This window comes from Triturus cristatus, chromosome 3_1, assembly GCF_964204655.1.
Source record: "Triturus cristatus chromosome 3_1, aTriCri1.1, whole genome shotgun sequence".
Classification (NCBI taxonomy): Eukaryota; Metazoa; Chordata; class Amphibia; order Caudata; family Salamandridae; genus Triturus; species Triturus cristatus.
In genome coordinates, this window is record NC_140583.1 from 763,794,052 (window position 1) to 763,809,400 (window position 15,349).

The following is a 15,349-nucleotide window of genomic DNA, read 5'->3' on the forward strand; positions in this document are numbered from 1 at the left end:
TCTGGGTCGTCACAGTTGGGACCATACATTGCCGCAAGTATCAGGGGTTGGACCTGCAGGGTGCTGCAGATTATTATAAAATGTCCGTCAGGGTCGGTGTACACCTGGGAAGTCTGCCATGGGAGCCCCCTACGCAGTAGTATGGACACCCTCCAGGAGTAATTGGAATAGAAGGAGGAGTGGATTTCCCCCCAGTGCCGGGAGAGGAGTCTAGAGGCGGTGGGCTGCATAAGATGGGTCTCTTGTAAAATGCATATGTCCACCTTGTGACAAATGGGATGGGCGTGTACCAAGCGTGCCTTACGGTAGTCATTCAGACCACGGACATTCCAAGTCCAAAGGGTAGTGTCAGTCATGATGCTGCAGTCGGGGGAGGGATGTCCATGAATAGTGGTATTGTGGGCAGAAGGTGCGTGGTTGGACGATGAGTGATGCAATGGGATGTGTGTGAAAGGAGCATGGCAAGATCAAAGAAACAGTTCGACATGATATGAATAGACATATCTTGCAGTCTCTGAGATGCACAAATAATACAAACAGTACTGGCCCCTTGGCCGGAAGATAGTTAACATGAAGAAGAAACCTGATTAAGGACAGGTCATGGGCAATTGACTGTGCAAAAACAACCAACAGGGCTTTGGGTCAGAGCCAAGAACCCCAAAACCCAGGGACCCATCCCCAGAAACCCGCCAGAAAAACAAAAAACCCCAAGAGCACCCCCAAGACGCACCCACACCAACCCCCCAATCAGGCTGAGGTACCACCCAAACCCACCCCAGGATCCCACAACTCAGAGAGGGAGAATTTGTGACCAGAATGGGAATTATCCTGTGGGGGCAAGACGGACCCCGGCATACACCCCTGCCCGGGAGACAAGGTGGTCAAGCTGCAGGAATATGCAGATATTAGGGATGACCGTTAAAAAGAAACAGAACTACACATCAAAGACAACCAGACTAAAAAAAGGTGCCTCGGAGGGCTGCAGGAACCAGAGGTCTAAATTGGTATTACAGATCAGGAGAACTAGTAAATCTGAGGATACAACAGCAAAGGGCTAATAATAGGCCAGTCATTGTCACTGAGGTTTGCAGCAGCAGCAGCCTGGGAGTTTGCAGGTGAGGAACGGTTAGACTTGTCGAGTTTTTTAGCGAACGCCAGTGCCTCTCTAGGATCCGGGAAGGTGAGAGTCTTTGTGCCCTGTTTTACGCGCAGTTTGGCAGGGTACGCTAGTGAGTAAGGGATCTCATGTTTCTGTAGAATCCGTTTGGCCGGTAGGAACTCACGGCGAGCTGCCTGAACTGTGATGGTGTAGTCCGGGTAAAATGAGAGGTTATTACCTTGGTGGCGGATGTCCCCTTTTTCCCTGGCCGCCCGGAGGATGGCGTCGCAGTCCCTGAAGTTCAAAATGTTGGCAATGATGGGACATGCCGGCAAGCCAGGAGCAGGACGGGGGCCAAGGGAACGATGGGCGCGCTCAACGACGAAGACCGGCGAGAGGACATCACCAAAGAGCTCCCGGACCAACTGTTCCACATAGTCCTCCATGCGAGTGATGTTGGTGGACTCGGGCACTCCCGTGATATGAAGGTTACTTCGACATGAACGCGCCTCCAAATCCTAGTTCTTGTTGTGTATAATGGCTAGTAGCTTCTCCATCTGTAGCAGCTTTTGACGGTCCTGGGTGGCGGCATCCTCTGCGTCAGACACCCTGGTCTCAGCATGAAGGAGTATAGCATTGTGGGAGTCGACCCGGGCCTTCACCGTGTCCAGGCGGGCTGACAATTGATCCAGCTGCGTCGCAATGGTGGTGACCGTAGATTTAACTTCCAGCATGATGGCCTTTAGATCATCCTCACAGGATTGCGCCATTTCGGTTATAGCCTGGGGGTCACCTCCGTCCGCCCCGGCACCTTCCTGGCACATATGGCGGCGCTGGTTAAAAGCAATTTTGGGCTGCTTGGGGTCAGTTCTGCCCATGGCCGGTGGCGTAGGAGGTTGGAGCAGCCTAACGGCAGGAGCGAACGCTGCAAGGAGAAGGGGAAGACCAGGGTGTTCAAGGCGCGGCCAGCCAGGGGATCCCCAGAACACAGATGGGCTGCTCGTGAAGGAAGAAAGGATCCAATGGGCTAAAGGTCCGGTGCCAGGTGGCCGCCGCAGACAGGCGATCACCCAGCCATTGTGGGGTGCAGCGGCTGTGTCCAGCCTGGGATGGGCTGGTCGCAGCGATTAGTCCCAGATAGCAGGTTCAGCGGCGGAGGCCAGCGCCGAATCAGGCGTGAATGCAGCCCGGGATATGCCAGCGATCCATAGCTCAGCGGGGGTGAATATCCCAGGACGGGCGACGGTCAGCTGGGCCAGCAGGAGGAGAGGTGGCTTAGTCAGGCTCCGGGCAGGAGGCAGACCGGGGAGCAACACTGGCGCAGAGCTCAGAGGAGTGCCGCGGGTCCACAGCAGGGCACAGCCAATGCAGCGCAGGAGGCCGTGTCTCGGTCAGGTGCTGCTAGAAGTGCTTGCCAGTCTTCGGCAGACGAGGCAGCCTGGCAGCTGGGCCAGCAGGAGGAGAGGTGTCTCGGTCAGGCTCTGGGCTGAAGGCAGGCCGGGGAGCAACACCGGCGCAAGGTTCAGAGGCGTGCCGCGGGTCCATAGCAGGGCATGGCAATGCAGCGTAGGAGGCCACGTCTCGAACAGGAGCCGCTAGAAGTACTTGCCAATCTTCGCCGGACGAGGCAGTGGGCCGTGGGTGCCCGTGCGAGCCAGCAGGGGTCGAGGCAAAAGGCAGGAGTCGGAGCAGCAGCGCCAAGCCGCTGTCAGTGGAGCATCACGGGTCCAACGCAGCGAGGGCCCCAGCGCCCCCCTGAGCAGAGTCCGGAGGTCATAGAGGCAGGGAGCCGCACGCAGCGGGGGGATCAAGGGGAGCGCGCCGCCCACCTCGTCAGGTCCGATGACAAAGGTCTAGACCCCGGGCGCGAGAGGGAGAGTGATGGCACCCGGGAGTGCATATGCCGGGCCGGACGGTACAACGAGCGCGCCCCCGGCCCCGCCGCAAGCCACTCCCGCAGCAACGAACCTACCGGCTCTGGCGTCTGCAGGGAGGAGGTGCCGCCTCAGACAGTGATCCGGTCCTGGTCAGGTTCCCGCAGCCGCCCCGGGTGGGCCAGGAGGTCCACGCGCGCCACAGGGCCCAGGCCCGGGACCTTTGTCCTCAGCAGATCTCGGCCCAGCAGCGGCTCCGGGAGGCAAAAAAGGTCTCAAAACACTCCGCCGGAGCAGGTGAGTGGCGGCGATGCGAGTTCAGGTGGCGATGAGTTAAATGCCTGTAGGATTATGTAGGATGTTGAGCTTGGCCGGCAGAGCCCACTCAGAGTGCGGACATTTTGCAGCCGGCTAAGCCACGGCCCCCAAAAATCAATGGATGTTGCAGTGGAACGCCCACCGCAACACTCACTGCCCTCCCCTTCACACTAAATATAGCGTGAAAGGGTGCCTTATTTACAAGGTGGCGTTAAGTCACGTTAAGTAGCTTAACACCGCTGTGTAAATAAGGTGAAGCCCCTTTCGCCATCACAACGTCGTGAAAAGTGACGTTGTGGTGGCAATAGGGGCTTGTGAATATGCCCCTTGGTGTTTGTTTCCTGCTATAAGGGGGGTGGGTGCCCATTTGCTTGGATTGTGGTGGCTGGTAAGTTTGGAATGATCTTTGCTGATATGTGACTAGCATGCAGTGCAGGGGCGTGCTGTGCTTGAGCAGCAAAATGAGCCATCCCAGAAAAAGTCAGCTTAAAGACTTTTTTCTTGTGTTCTGATTTTTAAAATCCTTTTAAGCTAAGATAATATTTTCTCATGGCTACATCCCTGGTAGTCATATCTCCTCTGTCAGCTGAAGTTCTGATGCCGCTTATTTTCAGTTAAATGTCAGGAGTTTTCTATTTTCGTTCTGGAGTGGAGTCAAGTATATTATAAGGTCTACAAATCTGTTTTTACATGGATTCTTCATACCTCGTCAGCAGTCGTATACTGTGTTAATATCCCCCTAGTTAGAGCGTTCAGATGAAGAACCTTTGTGGCAAATAAGTCTTTCCTCTTTCTGCCCATGTCAGAAAGGTCCAGTGGAAGTAGACTCTGAAGGATATGATGAACTTCCTCTTGCTGTGGAAACTGCCATGAAATTTACCAGCAAATTGTCTCGGAGAAAGGAAGAATCCTCGAGAAGCTTTGCAATGTCGTTTACGTTGTAAATATAGACTGGTTGAAGCTGAAGAATATTCTCAACATTGAGTACCCTCATTCACCATAAATCATTACTTAGTTAATGACGACATGCAGACTTCATTCATCTTGCTTGGACATTTCAATTATTTTCAACTTTGTAATCAATTACTCGTACCCGTGCCTGGGTTATCATCTTAAATCAAATGAAAAAAATAAATGTATAATGTACAACAAAACAAAACAAAGATTTACAGGAATACATCAACTCAAATCATACAACTATAGTGTACACAGATAGTGGCAGTGAGGTAAAATGATATATTTTGTTCAACAGTTTTTCAGTTATTCCCCAACTTTGTCACCTGACTTCTAAAGTTCATACATCGGGCTCTTATTAGATGTCAAAACCAAAGGAAATGATGGACGGAGTGTTGAACATTGCAAGCACTCACCCCCAGTCAACTGATCTGGGTTTAATCCATCACCGTTCTTTAGCCCACTCTGTCACCCCAGTTCAGACATGGCCATATGCAAATCAGTCTGACCCTGTGCCTCATGGGAACAGTCCAGCCCGAACTGCCAAGCCATGTCTTCCCTGGACCGGAAACAAGCTTCCTAGGACCGGTTTCTGGCATTTCAGCCGTCTTCAGCCAGGCTTGCTTGAATCCAGTGGCAAAGTGAGCAAGGGACTCACGTCTGAGCATACCCTGCCAATTTATGGCGAACAAAGCAAAAACCAAAGGAAATGATGGACGGAGTGTTGAACATCTTATTAGATTTACCCAGCATCAATGTCCGTACTACTCTTGCAGAACCAATTAATGTTTTCCATATGTGAGTACCCTCATAGGTGTCCATCAGTCTTCTTTTAGTAAGTCCATAAAGATGGGTTCCAAGTTCTCCACCTTAGTGCCTACGCATTTCGATCTCTCATGGGGGACCACATATGTAATCAGGTCAGATATGTTTGGAAAAACTTAGAATTCAAAAACAAACCATGTATATCACTAATTATATTTAAATTATTTACACCAATTGAATTAGTCCCAATACCCAGAACCTCCTTATGAGTGCTGTTGGAAGGTAGAATCCGACTGCATGATTAGCCACACTTTTTTCCTGGAGTTTTGCTGGTTTTTGACTAGTCTGACTGGGATCCTGCTATCCAGGACCCCAGTCTATCTGCTTTCTCCCTTAAATTGCTATGTATGCACTTTAGGTACACTCCAGATTGGATACTGGGGTACCCTTATCAGTCCCTAGTATATGGCACACCATGTACCCAGGGTATAATTACCCCAGAGGCCTCCCATGGGCTGCAGCATGTATTATGCCACCCAAGAGAGGCCCTTCAAAATGACACGACAGGCCTGCTGCAGCCGACTGTGTAAGATGGTGCTTGCACCACTTACTAAGATATAGGTTCACTATATCTATCTAAATCACTACAGTTAAAAACCTATCAGCCACCCCTATGGCAGGCTTTAACAATCCTGAAGGCAGGGTGCTGGGTTTTACGTGAGAGGGTGCCTCTGCATGAGCAGAGCCCCCCTGCAGCCTTCGGAGGCCCTTCTCCGAGGTTGTCTGTGATGCAGCCAGACATATATGTCTAAGTGCATTATAACCTTGCGGTAAATGCTAAGTTTAAAACGGCTGCTTTGAAACATGTCGTGTTTGGTGTCAAACACCTCGGAATCATAACACCACACCAGTAACTGGTGTGGAAGGTATGATTCCACCCTTCCAAAGGGGACATGTATGAGTCAACGGTCTACCTGGTACCAGCTTTCTCGACCCAGGCAGCACAAAATGGACGCTGCCAGCCACAGACACGATTCTGCTCTCATGTTGCTGAGCCAAACTTGAGCAGAGGAAGGCATGACAATAGGCATACTGTCACAGGGAGATGTGACCACCTCTCGGACAGTTTAGTGTATTGGGGCTGGGTGGGTGGACTCTGAGAGTGCCAGAAAGTCTGCACTGGGGGCACATTTGGTGTCCCTGTGCACAGTCCAGCTCAAACCAGTTCTGGGAGCCATTGGCTCCTGCTCTGGCACGAAACTGGACAAAGGACATGGGTGTAGCCACCCCTCTGTCCTGCCCCTCCCACAGGAGGGTCCCTAGAATCTTTCCGACCTCTTCCCATGGGTATAAAGTGGGTTCCCTGGCTACAGTACTTTGGATTTTACCTGCACAAGATTCTGCTAAGAAGAAACCATGTACTTCGACTGTCTGCAGGATGCTGGACGACTGAAGAATCTTCCGTTGAGTAAAGGAGTTACTCTCCTGCAGAAGCAGGCACCTAAACGCATCTGACCGGTTTGCTTCTCCCAAGCTCCTGAGGACTCCGGAGATTTCAACAACACAGGAGGTGGGTTCCTGAAGGTCCCTGAGGTAGATCTGACCTCCCAGCGATTCTGTGACCAGTATCCCTCGTGGGAGCCGTGCAACCCAAACTCCTGTGCACCGCTTACATTTGCAAGTGCATATGCTTGTTGGCAATTCCAGAGCTTGTACTTTGAACTCTGTGTGGTCCTGACACCGAGCAGTATTTGCACCGAAGATATCCGGCCTCCACTCACCGAATGTCCTGTGGGCTGGTACTTTGTAAACGAGCTTGAGGTCTCCTCGCGATCCCTGGTCCGTTGGCCTGTGGGTCCTGGCTAGGGTCACCTTCTTTGTTCTTGGGTTTACCTGGTTGCTCCATACGGGCCCTGACTCTGCATTGCTCGGGGACTCCCCTGGACCTTGCTGGTCCACACCGTAACCTGTTTAATCTAACCGCGTGGGTTGCATTTGCCAAGGCTTGTAGGTGCTCCAGCTGGACATCGACCCCTCAGCACTCGACATCCTTTGTGGGACAGCTCACCTCCGGATCCTGGTCATCCTCGACATCTCCTGGTCCCCGTGGATGCAGAGTCAAGCAACCCTTCTTCGCACCTGAAGCATTCGACATCGGTGGGCATTCGACTACCGAACCCGTGGTCACCTGAAGTGACCCAGACTCTGTCCCCTGTGCTTTCAGGTTCTTCTCACCTAGAATCCAGGCTTGGATTCCACCGGACACTCTCCACCTTCCTGGCAGCCGTACTTCTTTGCAACTATCCGTTGCAAACGACGAAGGTTTCTGACACCACTTGAGCCCTATGCACCTAGCTTCTCTGGGATAGGTAACACGGGTATCTCGGTACTCACTGGTGGGTTGGCGTTAGAACCTCCTATGTTCCAACGGTTTTGCTTGAAGTCCTCGCAGAAGTGTCCTTAAACTGTACCTTTGCAACCGCGACTTTCCCAAAGAGTTGTACGGAGCACCCGGTCGTGTTTCCTCACAGCACCAGTCCTCCGTGGGCTCCCTGTGTTCCTTGGGGTCCCAGCGATTCTACGTGCTCTAGGCACTGTGTCTAGTCAAGTTGTGATTGTTATACCGTTTTTTAGTATATGGTTCGGTCTCCCCCTTGAGCCTGCTGTGTATTTGGCTACTTACGAATGTTCTATTGATTCAGTATTGTGTGCTTAGTGTTCTAATCTTTTGTAGAGACTAGTAGAGAGTGTTATATTAATGAATACATATTTTTATATAACTACTCTGTGGTTCACCTTTCATTTATTCATTCAGGAGGTGATATTATGGTAAAACAAGCTGCTTTACATTCCTTCAAGATTAAGCCTGAAGGCTGCTCTCCACAGCTACCACTAGGATAGCTTTCTAAAGGTTCTCTTTGACCTCATACATCATAAGGGTCATGTGGACTGGTGCAGGGTGCGAATGATCACGTGACCCATGTCTGGGCGTACCCGGGGCCCTTAGGGCGTCAACTGCAACAACAAGGTGATGGTTAGAATGCTTGAATTAATCTCAGCCATTGGCAGTCACTTGGACCACATTCCAATCCATTGTTTTTCAATGAACATCTTTTCCTATTCCATATTAGTTTCAGACACAGCACGGTCATGTGATGTTAGGTTTATTGGAGTTGTGGTCCCATCTTCTTTCTTATTTTAGTCCATATGGTGTACACTGTTGTGATGCTAAGGTATTTAGCATAGTTATAGTGTTTCATATTGCCTACATTGCTACAATTCAGGCTTGCCGTGATCCTAAACCACCAGAGAACCTTTTATTCTGCTTGTAAACATTGTTTTATTCATCTTGTTCCATTCCATGTCAGAAAGAATCAACCAAAAATACACCACCCTCTGGGGATTGTAATTCTAATAATTAAATAATGTTAATGTTCTTCAGATATTATTAATTTCTGGAAATTCATTAAAGTCATTTTCAACTGTACGCAGCAACCCAAGAATCATCTTTGCTTTCGAAATGAAGTGGGCACTCCTACATTATTGCCTCTCGTGACAACATGTTTAAATTTTTCCAAAATGATCTCATTTTCCGCATGATTCAGTTCAACAAAGTGTTGTACTAGTGGGGGCGTCCATCACCTTCCTCCGAATTAGCTATTTATGCTGAATGATCCATTTTTAACTTCTTGATATGTTTTCCCTAAATACGCCCTAGAGTTTGGGCACTAAATCATATAGATCTCATTCTTGGTATTGCGATTGGTTAATTTTAGATGTTTAATTTTCACCTGGATATACATTGTTTCACGACCCTCAGTTGTTGATAAACACAATTTCTGCACTTATGGTGGCCTTGTAATGGTGATAGGCCCATCATTGATCACAGAGAAGGGGTCCTTAAGCTGACTTCTCTTTCTCGTAGTGCCCTTTGCCATACTTTTCTACTTTTCTGTTAACATGTGAATGTGTTGTATGTATATTTGCAATAGACACTGACGCCTTGTAGTCTCTACAGTTAGTCGTACATGAAGAACACAATGCCACTGTTTTCTTTTTTTCTGTGCTCATTAGGAGACACTTAATTTTAGCTGGATGAATCCAAATGAGCTGCTCTGCTCCTCTGCCACAGTTGATAAGAGCAGCATTGTATTATAAATAAACTGCTTCCGTGCTGAAGCTCCCTGACAGGAGCATTTTAATGCTGGGAATTATCCCAGGACAGCTGCAGACTGTGACTGAGATACAGCTGTGCTAACTCTGACCTCCATCCTGCTAGTAAGGTAACCTGTGCACTGCAACCAGATTCCTGACACCTAAGACCAAGGTCACAATTAATCTGGCAGAAGAATGCTATCGCTATGCTCTCTTAGTTTTGTGTAGGTGCAGATAAGAGTAGGCAAACATTAGCAACAATTAACATGGTTCAAATGTTCATCCTGTTTACCATTCTAACAATGCTGATTACAGTAACATTTCATCTTTCTGATATTTGCAGCTCATGCTTTGTATACAGAAATACGATAATTTCAATAAGTGTTTGAAAATGAATTGTCCTAACTTTCTTGTGTTTCCCTTGGGCACGCAAGAGTGACAAACAAAAGGGTTAGATCTATTTCCACGGAATCTGAGTGTCATGTTGAAGGTCGTCAACAACATCTGTTACCCTGTTTGGTTTAGGGCTTATATGTGGTACTGTGATCTAGCCAAAACCCACAAACACTCACTGATGATATATGTGGACTGAGTCCCTATATTCTGCAGTTTGTGTTGGTCTAATACACAGTCCTGCTATATTTGTAGGAACCGTATAACAGTACGTTGTCTCACAGACCAATCGATCATTCGGAGGTTTTTCATTTGCTTGTAATAAACACTACCTCAGTGTGTACCATGCTCTTTTTAGGATTAAATACGTTTTTATTAGCAGAGTGCATAATGATAGCTATACACAGCGTTCCACCTACAACCTAAGTGGGCCGGCTGCAATAAGAGTTACCAAAGAAGTCAAGGCAAGTAACAATGGATAGCACTATGCAAAATAAAGGTTACACAGCAAGCCGCCCACAACCCAGCCTGGGCCGGCCGCGTCAACAGAGGAGCTAAGGGGGCTGACTACAGCCCACAAACATTCAATAAAGGTGAAAATCAATATACATTGCTTAACGTCCTCCAAATTTAACTCTCGTAAAGGGGGAGCTGCTGTGCCATCCAACCCGCCATTTTAAAACTGAAAAACAGCAACAGATTCCCTAGAGAAAGAAAAAAGAAACCTCCCCACCCCAGTCCCTTCCGAGCAAGCCAAGAACCTAGAAATAGTGGCCCCCGAGAAAAGCAAGGCTATAGTGACTGTGAACTGTTATCAGTGGCATCACTCTCCCTCTAAGGGTCGGGGATCAACCTCAAAATGCGCAGATAGTTAGGACAGGTCAATCCTCAAAACTCACAGGAGAGAATAGATATAAAGGGGACCCAAATCTTTGTTTATTACGATTTATCCCCTAAAGTTGCCATCAACGATCTTTCCATGCCAAGAAGAGACCACAACTGGTGAAGCCACGGCGTATGGTCCGGGATTCTATCAGATTTCCAGCAATACAAAAGCACACGATGGGCAGCATTAAGTGCCAGGGCCATTTGCTGACCCTTTATTGAGCAAAGCAGGAATGTTAATGCCTTAGGTAATAGCGTGTAAGTGGGAAACCTGGGGATGGTAGTGTCAAAGGCCCGGTCGAACTCATCTAAAATTCTATCCCAATATCTAGTAGGTTTTGGGCAATTTAATAGGAGGTGGAGTAGCGTGCCAGGATTGCCACAGCCCCGCCAGCAGTGCCCGTCACACTGAGGGTTCCACTTCATTATCTGAGAGGGAGTATAATACCAGTATGAAATCATTTTGTAAGATGTTTCAGTATGTCCCGTGGAGTGTGCTGTGTGGTGAGTTCTGTAAAAAAATGTCCTACCACTTCTTATCGGCCAATTTCCTCCTCCCACCGCTTCTGACCAGAAGATCTATCTTTATGCAGATTCCAGGATAAAAATGAGTACATTTCAGAGATGAGTTTTTAATTATCTTTCTTAAGCAACAGCCATTTTTCAAATGGAGACATAGGTCTGCTCGCTTGGGGGCGTACGGACACGGCAAGCACCTAATGCAGAATTTGCGAGTGGAGAAAACAGTCTAGATCAGATAAGTCATAGTCTTCCTTAAGTTTGGGGTAGGGCCATTGTGTTCAAAAAGACAACCCAGCCGTTTACAGCCACTCTCTACCCAGTGACTGTCAACACCGTTAGCCATGCCTGGGGAAAGTTCAGGATCGAGAATAGAGGGTCGTAGGTGAGGGGAACATAGTGAGGCCCACGGAAGTTGCTATCTTGTCCCAAACCTGGAGGGTCGGACGTGTTATAGGAGAAGAGTAAAGCCCCCATGCTCGGGAGGACCTAGGCATCCATACTTCCTTCCATATATGGCGTCCTGCAACCGTCTGGTCCATCAAGACCCAGTGTTTCTCGGTAAGCAGGCGATTCCATTCCAAAAAGTAGTCCAGCAGTGCAGCTTAATAGTAGCAAATCATGTTGGGTATCGCAAGGCCACCGTCTCGTTTCGGGCATTGCAAGAGATGTTTCTGCAACCTGGGGGTTACTGAACCCCCAGATGAAATTATCGATCTCCCATTAGAGTTTAGGGAGCAGACCAGGGGGCGGTAGCAGCGGGAGAGTCTGGAAGATATATAAGGCTCTTGGTAAGATGTTCATCTTCACAGCGGCAAGACTTCCAAATAACGACAGCGGGGGTCGTTGCCACTGTGTCAGATCCTGGCGTATGAGTGAGTGTATCCTCGAATAGTTGGCTTTGGCGATCTTCGCCAAGATCCAATTGAGAACCAGACCAAGGTTCAGTAATTCCTCTGTGAGCCAATCAAAATCAAACTGGATCCGACGAGATTGAGGAATCAGCAGAGTACAACTCAGAGAAATAGGCCTGGAAGGTATCAGCTATGCCGATATCATCTGTAACCTCAGCTCCAAGAGCCCCCGATCAGTTTTAACTGCTTGTGCATGTTGCTTACTGCGCAGACAATGAGCCAGCATATGACTCCCTTTATTAGTCCCTACAAAATATTTATGTTTCAACCGAACTATGACATGCTCGGCCCTATCCAAATCAAAGTGACTGAGGTGAAGCCGTTCCTTTTCAAGTTGCCTCCAGATCCGAGGTGCACCAGAGTTCTTATGAATTGCCTCTCACTCTCAGTTCAAGCTCCTTCCTCTTAGCCCTTCTCACCTTATTCTCGTATGCTGCTTTAATTATGAGGGCCCTCCATGCCACAAGTTTTAGGGCCTCCCAGATTGAGGACAGGGCAGTGGAACCGTCATCATTAAGCGTTAAGTAGCCCCGTAAAATGTGTCCCGGAGCACTTTAACATTTATATCGGAGACAACAGCATCGACTCTCGAAGACGCAACAGGGGGGCTGTAGTTTGAGGGGGGAGGTGTGCATGGTCAAGGTGATATGTGCATGGTCTGAGAGCGAGCGGGCCTCAATCGAAAAGGCCCAGATGCGCTCCCAAGCAGCAGGAGTGACCGGAAAATGGTCCAACCAGGCGTACGTTTTGTGGGCCGTGGAATAAAAGGTATAGTCTTGTTCTCAAGGGTGCAAGGCACGTCACACATCTCGCATCCCACATTCTTCCAGCCATTCCAGACCCACAGATGACAGGGCTCCTGTGCCACCAGACCCCTGGCCAGAGCTGTCCATCTCAGTGTCCATCACCACATTTAAGTCCCCACCCACAACGACTTCCAGATCTGGGGTGTGAAGCACCTTGGCTATGGCTTCCAGCAAGAAAACTTCTTGGTGTTCATTAGGGAAGTAAATTGAGGCCAACGTGAAGTGAAATGTACCCATCTGCACCCTTAGTGCCAGCAGGCGGCCTTTGATTTTTGCCACAGGACCCAGAACAGTGCCCCTAAGTTGTTTGGAGAACAAAATAGCCACTCCGACCCGCTTGCCCTTCCTGGAGGACCAATACTGGTGTGGAAACCCTCTAGCCTGCATTCTGTATGTGTCTTTTGGAAGTAAGTAAGTCTCCTGAAGCAGGCATATGTCCCTCCCCAGATTGCTCCAACAGGGAAAGACTGCTTTCCTCTTAGTAGACTAATTAAGACCTCGAGCATTGAGGCTAATTATTTTAGTCTCCATGGGCATAATGGTACTGGCAAATCTTATAAGGCACGCCAAGTGCTCTGCTAATCTCCAGGGAGGTAAGAAAAGGGTGTGGTGTATATTCCCAGCTGCCATGAATGTACATACATGGAGGATGTGTCCAAGGAGGCTCGCCGGAGGGGGACACCAAACAACCCATAAACAACCCCAACATAACAACAACGCAAATAAAGTAAATAACTGACAGGATAAAATGAAAGTCTGTCCCAGAAGGGGGGGGGGGGGGCAGTAAATATGGGGGCAACCAAGAGGGCAAGAGACATTCCTCAATGTCGTGGCAGCTGCCCCATCAGGCCCAATCGTACAATGAGCCTCATCCTTCTATAAATACCTCAACAGGGGGGGTCCGAGGCATCACCTTCAGCACCAGAAAGTGATCGAATCACTGCTGTTCACTCTTTAATGATCGTGGCTGGATCAGGGCGAAAGTGTTCGAGTATGGATCCGGACCTTGAGCCTCGCCGGCGACCAAGTGTACCCCGGCCCCCAATCGAAGTGGTCTGTGTGGCCATATCATCGAGATCCAGGTTGAGAAGCTTGCAGGTCTCCTCCAAGGAGTGAAGCTGGTGGAGCTTGTCACCATAACAAAATATTAGGTGAAAGGGGTGTCCCCCAGCAGAGCATAGATGGCTAATTACGGGTCGGAAATCTTTCTGCTTCTGCAGGGTGCTTGCTGCCAGGTCCTGAAAATGTTGCAGGGAGTGGTCTCTAAATTGCAATGCTTGGTTGGAGCAAGCCGCCTTGAGGATAGCTTCCTTCACCTTAAAATCATGCATGAGGATCAAAATGTCGCGGGGGCCATGAGCTTGGCGGGGACGGCCCACAGGATGAGTAGCAGTATAACTTTTCTAGGTTGTCCTATGGTACCAAATTCAGCCAATATATTTTTTTCACATTCCATGTGCTGAAGAATGGCTTACTGTTATTGATTTTTGTCAAGTTCATGTCACAGTGCTATTGCATGAGAATAGTCAGGAATACTGTCAAAAAGAAGATGAATGTCTGGGACACATAATCAGTAAAGGCGCTAGAAAGGTGTCACCAGAGAGAGTGGAAATAATTCACCAGATGAATCCACCTCAAATTCAGAAAGAAGTCAGGATGTTTTGGGAAATGGTTGGCTGCTGTAGTGAGTGGTTACCAAACCTTTCCCTTGTGGCTAAGCCTTTACTGAGGCTGACACACAAGGATGTGTCTGATCCACTTCCATTGGACAACAATTGCAAAAAAGCATTCCGAGAGTTGAAAGAGAAAAAGTGTGGTGCCCCTGCACTAGTAGTGCAAGTTTATTTAAAAGAAAATACACCAATTTGCAGTGAGAGGGAGGGCTGCGCTCTCTCAGTGCCTGTTCAGAAATATGAATGTGTTCAAAGGTCTGTGACGTATTTCCCAATGACCCTTAACCCCAACGTCAAAGAAATGCCCAGCTGCCTTAATTTAGTAGCTATGGTAAATGTCAGTCACAAAAAGAGTGAGAAAATAATGCCTTCCTTTATAAAGTTGTGTTGGGAGACTTTAAGGATGAACGTCTGATTGAGCCCAACAATGTCCATTTTACAGATTGCCCAGGTTTGAAAGGTAACAATGAAAGATTAGGAGCAGCACACGCTGTGCTCCCTATATATTATGTTGTCAAAGCTTCATGGCTTTCAGTAGTTACATCAGCCCAAAATTCGAAATTGATTAGCCTTACCATAACATGCAGTATAACTGCTCAAATGGGAGTCATTATTGTCATCGGAGAGACAAATGCTAATTCAGTTGTACAATATTGTGTCTTGTTAGCATATACATTCAATGGAATTTTCACAGGTGAATATGAAACGGAATGACTTAAAGAACTAAAAGAGGTACAAGAAATGTTTTAGAAGCAGAACAGCAAGGTTGTATCAGAACAGAATATAAGAAAAATTACAACTGTATAGTAGCAAATGTGCTATTGCAAAAACTGACGCCCAGGTATAGATTGCCAGTTTCTCTGAAATAAAATCATAATGAGGTCTCAAAGATGATGTGTGCAGAACAACAGATTGGACAAAGATTGGATTGTAGCTACCTGCCTGAAGTTTCAAGCACAATAAAGCAACACAAAGATAGCACAAAGTGACACTT